Source organism: Coenobita brevimanus, chromosome 23 (assembly GCF_032717465.1).
Source record: "Coenobita brevimanus isolate Jiangsu-jjx chromosome 23, ASM3271746v2, whole genome shotgun sequence".
NCBI classification, from domain to species: domain Eukaryota; kingdom Metazoa; phylum Arthropoda; class Malacostraca; order Decapoda; family Coenobitidae; genus Coenobita; species Coenobita brevimanus.
Window position 1 is genome coordinate 40,159,380 of NC_136976.1, and position 8,242 is coordinate 40,167,621.

At 47.5% G+C, this 8,242-nt stretch overlaps 1 pseudogene; it reads right to left on the bottom strand.

Moving 5' to 3' along the window:
• Nucleotides 1-6,625: 6,625 nt before the first annotated feature.
• LOC145393159 (5S ribosomal RNA) lies at nucleotides 6,626-6,744 on the bottom strand (annotated as a pseudogene).
• Between the last annotated feature and the right edge of the window lie 1,498 nt (nucleotides 6,745-8,242).

Below are 8,242 nucleotides of genomic sequence, written 5' to 3' on the forward strand. Positions count from 1 at the left end.
AATGAAAGGCTCACCTTTCCATGTGAGGTCGTGCAGGGGTTTGGCAATGTTGGCAAAACCTTTAACAAAACGCCGGTAATAAGAGGTCAGTCCGAGGAAGGAGCCACCTCATGAATGTCCTTAGGAAGGGGGAGGTCAGCGATGGAGCGCAGCTTGTTAGGATCATGGGAGATGCCCTCAGCTCCGATCACGTGTCCAAGGAAGGAGATGGATCTTTCAGCTAGGATGCACTTGGAAGGCTTGAGTTTCAGTTCGGCCTGGCGTATGCACATAAATACACTTTTGAGACGGCGGAGGTGGCCGGCCCAGGTTCGGCTGAACACGATGACATCGTCAAGATATGCTAGGCAGATCTCCCAGGTCAGGCCGCTGAGGACTGACTCCATAAGATGGGAGAACGTGGCTGGGGCATTGCAGAGTCCGAAAGGGAGGACGTTGAATTCATAATGTTTGCCACTGCTGGTGGAGAAGGCTGTCTTCTGTTTGTCCTCAGGATAGATGGGGACTTGCCAATACCCTGATTGAAGATTGAGGGTGGAAAACCATGATGAGCCCTGTAGTGAGTCAAGGGCAGGGGGGTGACGTCCTTGGTGGTAACATCGTTAAGCTTGCGGTAATCGACATAGAACCGCATGGTGCCATCCTTCTTTTTAACGAGCACGACGGGGGAGGACCAGGGGCTGGTGGAGGGGGAAATGACGCCAGCATCTAGCATGTCCTGGACCTACCGGTCTTCTTCTGCCCGTTGTTTAGGGTTCCTCCGTCATGAGGGTTGGCGGATGGGTGGTCCTGTAGTGTGAATTTCGTGGCTCAGGTAGGTGGTGTGCCCAATGTTCGCTGGGCTAGATGAGAAAAGGTCTTGGAAGTCCAGGAGGAGTTGTCGAAGGCTGTTGGCTCGGTGTACGGAAAGGTGTTCAGGTAGAGCAGGTAGCGCGGCAGGAGAGGGGGAGGGGGCGTCACAAGGCTCAGCTTCCTCCATGTCCCCTACTCCTAAACCTCGAGGGAGCGTGAGTAGTGTGGCGGCGAGGTTGGTGATTCACACTGCTCGGATGTGGGACGGGAAGAAAGTGGGAGATAGTAAACAGGACGAAAGGGCCTCCAATGGCAAATTGGGGGAGAATAGCACGGAGGTACTGCTGATCCTGTTTAGTTGTAACCAAGACTTGCGGTGGGGGGGAATGGTAATGGCGGAAGCGATGGTAGCAGGAAAAGTCAGAGGTGGAGGGGAGGTAGGAGGGGGAGAAGAAGAAGGGAGGTGGGAAGGTGTAGTGGTAGGTGAGGTGTGGAGCGCTGGTGGTGGAGATATGCACGTACAGAGTGGTTGAGGGGGGGAAGGAAGGGGGGGGTTGAGGGTGGAGGGGTGCACGTGCTGCGTGGCTGGTCGGGGGGGGGAGCTGGATGAAACTGGAGGCGGCGTTTGTGGCAGTCAATGTTGGCGTTTAGCTTCTGTAGGAGGTCTATCCTCAAGTAGCCATCATATGTGTGGCCGGTAGAGTCGAAGACGATGAAAGGGTGTCTCGTGGACACTTGTTGGTGGGTCTCAGTCCGCAGGTCCCAGGTTTCCCCATGGATGGGCAGGAGATCATCCCCCGCGTCTACGAGGTGGGCTGAAGTGGGGAGAAGGGGGCCGAAGGCGGAGCTGTGGCGGGAGTAAAAATGGGAGTAGAGGCAGGATCTGGCCGCTCCAGTGTCGACCAATAGTCTTGCTTTGACCCCATTCAGCCACATTTTGTCGTAGACTGAGGGTTGGTATTTATGTGAAGTGGCCCCCACCACCATGGGGAGGTGCGGGGGCGGACCTAAAAATCCATCTGCTGCATGGCGTTCTCCTCGTCGGGCTCCATTTCCCTGGGGTCTGTATATGAGAGGGGTGGAGCGTCGTCTTCAGGTGCGTCATCGTCCAGGGATGAAACCTTCCGACACCCTTGTGGGGCTGTTGTGGGGCCGCCCTGTGTCGTGTGGCTTTCAGCTGCTCACGTATGTTGTGCAGGGGACAGCTGCAACTGCAAGCGGTGAATTCCCATGGATTTATAGATATCAAGTTGGAGTTTTCTCTGGGGTTGGGACATTTCTTCAGAGGGTGTGCCTTGGGTATGGTAGGTGATGGCTTCGTATGGGTTGTGGTGGGGGCGTCCGTTGTTTTTGTGGTGCCACCTTGTTAGTCGGGAACTTGCTGACTTCATTTATTGGCTGGGGTGTGGGGCGGGCAGCGAGGAGGCGTCGTACAAGCTGTAGGTCTTGGTCCAGGTCTCCAATGGATCATATAATGTGAAGTGTTCCCTGACTGTGCTCGGGAGGATTCTCAGCAGGGTGTTGAATATATGTTGATCCCGGGTGGCTGCGCTGGCCTCCGGGTAGGTGGCGATGACGAGTCGCCAGGCCTGGATGAATGTGTCATTGAGGCATCCGTTGTATGTGAGCGTGTCTAGTTGTGATAAGGCGACGACAACCTTGCCCAAGGAAGGTGTAACTGCCCGTTTCACGATGTGTGTGAATTGGTCCCATTTTAGTCCCGGGACGATTTTTGTAGCTATGCCTGCCACTACTTTGCCCAGATGTGGCAGTGTGATGGCAATTTATTCTCTGTCATTTTCAAATCCTGTGTCCAGTATGGGTTTTACCATAGCCAAGTATACATCGATGTCGTATTGTTTGGGATTGAATTTTGGCAATTGGATATGTGGTTTGGCCGCCATTGTGCTAGATTTCCCTGTTTGTTCCTCCGTGTTCTATCGGGTCCAGAACCACTGCTGGCCACCGGTGTTATGCTGGATGTTTTTAGGTCGACTTCTCGTCCTAAAGACACCAACAACTGAGCGGGGTCCTCTTTCTAGACCAGAACTAGAACACTTACAAAGGAACAGGGCATAAAAACTCAGCAGGACACCTTAACACATATATTGCCATAGTCCAATTTCCCTTACAATATACATACAATGGTATACAGGATGTGGAACGGGTATAGTGACAGGTTAGTTAACAATAATACATCATGTCACACATACACTGTGATAACACCCGAGTTATTGTACAGGGGAATAATACAGAGGGTTAGTGACACAGTTCATACAGTCCTATTTCCTCGGTCCTTGTATAGTACACTGGTCTGTTGAACTTAGGTATCACCACAACACTTGTATATTGCTCTAGTCCTGGGAACTTAGGCACTGACACAGCATAGCCTACTGAGTATGTTAGGTTAGAGATGCTTTTACTAGTGATGTTCCTGTCTCACTGTCTTTAGAGTATATAGGCACCGTCACTTCCAAGTCTTTGGTACAACACTGAGATCTTGCTGTGTCATCTCTGGGCTGGTGATGTCTGGGCTTAGTTAAGGTGGCGCTTGGGGGTCGGAGGGAGCCCTACAGGTGAGCTCTCCCTCAGTAGGAACGGGACTGCTGCTGGGGGTGTCACAGCCCGGGCGCGTTTCTGGTTTGGGGTGCAGGAAGGCCCTCTCTTGTCAGAGCCTCGACCTGGTGAGGGGCCCTCGGGCTGGGGCCAAACAGCGTCAGGAGCCGGGCCTGCCACTTCATACTCCGGGCGAAGGGCCGACAGTGAGTGGGGCCAGGATGGTCCCGCCCTTGGGTCCAAGGGGTGTCCCTGGAAGGCCGGGGATGCGGTTGCCTCTAGGCTGGGGTGCTGTAAGGGGCTGGCTGTGGCACCTTGTCCATGGGGCATCCGTCAGGACCGGGTGGCGTCCAGGGGCAGGCTGAAGGGCATGGATCCTGCTTTCAGCTATCGGGCCTTGATACCACTCCTGGAATGGCAGCACCACCGGGGAACCACACCTGGAGGGAGAGACAGAAGGGTGTCCTGCATGGCCGCCGGGTGGAGAGTGGGCCATGCAAAGGACCTTCTCCTCCGGGAGAACCCTTGGGACTGTGGACGAAGGGCGTACAATGGCCGTTCCTTCCCCGGTACGTACAATGGTCGTTACCGCGGTGCTGCTTCCAAAGGAGGAAGAGGCAGATGAGGGACGTACAGCGACTGTTCCTTCCCTGACGCATACAGTGGCCATTGCCGTGGGTCTGCCTGCCTGACAGGAAGTAGCTGAGGGACGTACAGTGGCCGTTCCCTCCCCGGTATGTACAGTGGCCGTTCCCTCCCCGGTATGTACAGTGGCCGTTACCGTGGTGCTGCTCCCGTAGGAGGAGGAGGAGGAGGAGGAGGAGGTGGATGAGGGACGTACAGTGGCTGTTCCCTCCCCAACGCGTATGGTGGCCTTCGTCGTGGTTCCACCTCTCCTGCCTTTGCCTGTCGGTGTGCGTACAGTGGCTGTCACACTGAGGCGGGCTCCAGATGTGGCTGCAGCAGAAGGGCGTACAGTGGCTGTCCCTTCCCCGGTACATACAGTGGCTGTTACCATGGTGCTGCAGGGGGAAACAGATGAAGGGTGTACAGTGGCCGTCCCTTTCCCGGTACATACAGTGGCCGTTACCGTGGTGCTGCCTGGGACTGTATCTGGAGCAGTCCCACCCCGATCCTGGCAAAGGCTGATCCGGCCGAGATGTAGTCTCCCATCACTGCGACTTTGTGGTTGGGCAGGTTGAGGGGAAGAGGGACACAAGGTCGGGGCGCACCTGAGCCCGTCTCGCTCTGGGCCGGCATTGTGTCCACCTGGCCCACTGTGGTGTCTTCCTAGGATGGGGGTGAGGCTGCAGCTCCGTAGTGGGGTGGGGGATCTGGCGCCAGGAGCGCGCATTTCAGAAACAAAGGCTGTGATGATGTCAGTTTTATTTTTATCTGCATTTATGCAAGACGTTTTATTTTATACTTCAATATAGATGTACAATAGCATGTCATCACCCTGATAAAGAAATTGCCTGAGTCATTTTTCAGTGATTTCTGGATTTTTGCCTAAATTCATCGTTTGGTGCACCTGTTGGTATAGCTGCCTTTGCCAGGTCTAGGGTGTGAGTAGTCTAAAATGCGCCTCAAGTGTCTGCCTTAGTCATTTAAAAGTTAAGAAAATGAGACAGGTTTTTCTCGATTTTCCGAAAAGTAGAAAAAATTACTCAGGCAGTTTCTTTATTAGGGTGACGATGTGTAATTCCTTACAAAAATCATAAAAACTTATGATTTAAATCAAATATCCACAGCCTAATAAATTATTAGGCTGTGGATATTTGATTTAAATCATATGTTTTAATGATTTTTGTAAGGAACTGCATATGCTACTCTTAATTAATAATGTATTTTTAATTTATTATTATTTACTAATAATAGTAATTTAAAAAATATTAAAATACATCATCTCTGTTGAAGCATTTTAAGAAATGCTTCTACCCTCCGTCCCTCCCGCCTCCCCCCAGCAGAACCCTCGCGACCCACCCGAGCCTCCCCCATCCCTTGTCCAGACATATGGGAAGCTCCCAAGACCACGTGTCCCTTGGATTGCGCAGTGCGCAATCCACAGGACAGGTGCGCAAGTGCAAATTTAGTTGTGCAAGCGCAACTAAATTTGCGCTTGCGCACCTGCTTTTTCATGTGTGAAAGCGCAATATTGCCCATGGTCTCGTGCGGTGCGCAATGTGCAAACGACATTCACCGGAGCGCAACGGTGCGCAGTTGCGCTTTGCGCAAGTGTTTGTGCACCTACCCAGCACTGGTAGACAGTCCTACATCGCCTGATTCTGGCAGACAATTTTACTGGTACTGTACACTCATGATTACTACTCTCTGACCAGAGGCGCGTGGCGGACAGTGTTTTGACCACACACGACCCACGCATTCGAACACAGCCTCCACACTACTGGGCGGGGCAGGGTACTGTAACCAGATCTGAAGCTTTCTACTTATATATCTGATATTATAATTTTTTTATGATTTCCCTTCCATAATCTACCGAAATAATCTGCGTTTATTGACAGCGACCCACATTTCTTAGTCTGCAGTTGGGTAATTTCCATCAAGTAAATAGATATATGCCACTAAATGTGGGTATTGACATCATAGATAATCATTTATGAATTAAAAACATTAACTGATACACATTTTGGCAAGAGAAGGCATGCAGCTAAGATGTCGTGTCGGAATAGCGCTACCATTCACACTGGATGGCAACTGGGCCTGTTATCAACAGGAAGTAATTAAAATGTTTTCAGTGACGATAAAAACCATATGTTGAAATTAAGTAGCATGTCTTTTTATATCATTACTATTGAATTCTTATGGTTTTTTCAGGATACTTTTGAAAGAGCGGTTTTAAAGAAAAAGGATAACGAATCAGTTACGTACAAAATTGTTTATCAATCCTGCAAATGTTTCATCAGCCAATTTCACAGCGTTTGGTATGCTATATATAGGATACAGAAACCATAAATCGAAATGAAGTAATAGTACGTTTTGCCTACTTTAATATTACTGGTGGTTTCAATATTATATTGCGGAGATGTATTAAGCGAGAAAGGATGAGAACGATTCCAGTAATCATAAAATATATATACATAATACATACATATCCTACATTACACACACATATATATATATATATATATATATATATACATTCATTGCCAGACGCCATGTATCCCAGACGGGGTGGCCAATGGCTTAATGGCTTAGAGTTAATTGTTTTACAGGGAGGGGCACTAATCCTCCACCAACCATACTTGACATGTAGGGATGCCAACAGCATCTGGTGTTCCCAGGCGGTCACCCATCCAAGTACTAACCAGACCCAACGTTGCTTAACTTCGCTGATCGGACGGGAAGCGGTGTACTCAACGTGATATATATATATATATATATATATATATATATATATATATATAATTAACTGGAGTTATATATATATATATATATATATATATATATATATATATATATATATATATATATATATATATATATATCCAGTTAATTACATACATAATGTAAATGTTATACCTTCTTATTGACATAGCGAAATATACAGTATATGTTCAAAAAATATCTAGCATACCTTGTATAGCACCAATTCGGGAGAAACTGAAAGTTAGATATACTGCATTACAAATTTATTATAGGAGCAGTGATTTCATTATGATGAAAACATTATACTTTCTGAAAAGGGAAAGGGAAATGTTCCCCAGTGCTAGAGCTTATTAGATCATATACCCCTGCAAGGTGACAAGAAGGCGCTACCCCTCCCATCATAGCAGCTACAGGGCGTAATTCGAACTCACGACCCCCTGGTCCTGAGTCTGACGCTTTACCACTGAGCCACCCTGCCCTCTATAGATTCTGAAAAAGGTTTTATATATATATATATATATATATATATATATATATATATATATATATATATATATATATATATATATATATATATATATATATATATATATGCACAAAATTAGAATAGCCAAGAATACTTCGTTTCTTTTATCGTTAAATAAGATTTTAAATGCCACCTTTTTTGATATGCCTACACAGTGATTCATCTCTAGTGATAATCGTAAGTTGACGAAATATAAAATTTATGTAAAAATTAACGCCCATAATAACTGATATACATGACGAACCTAAACTATCTATTTTATGGTTGTATATATATATATATATATATATATATATATATATATATATATATATATGGAACCTCTGCGGTACAGTGGTAAAGTATGCGTTATCGTACACTGAAGAACGAGGTTTCGCGCCCCGCCAGGGGAAATAAACTTTGGGAGCATTCTTCATGCCACGTACTGTAAAGTATGTTTGCACCCAGTCGGCTTGCGTGGGCCGATGACACTTGGTTCACAGACAACACACACATCCAAAGCCACTCCAACACAACAATTACACTTACAGTACAAGCACTTCTCGCCCTACGTACAGTCTCTACCAGACAGCTTAAGCCACTTAGTAGAGATACATTGGCTGTATCGTCCCCCACTTCGGTAGGGATAGGCCGGTCCTGCAGTGGACACTCAAACGGCTGATGAGATGATAATATATATATATATATATATATATATATATATATATATATATATATACAAGAGGATGGAAAAAAAAGCAGCATATAAGAGCGAAGTGGAGGAACGATTGGGTAAATATAGATTGGAGCACATGGGGGATGTCGAAGGTGTGTGCAAGATATTCACAGAAGAAATCTGTGCAGCAAATGAGGTATTGTGCGGTGTGAAGAGAAGACGAAAGGGGATGCAGGGAACAGCATGGTGGACTGAAGAGATGAGAGAGGCTGTGGCACAAAAGAAGAAAGCATATAGTGAGTGGATGTGAAACAGGGGCGTTGAAG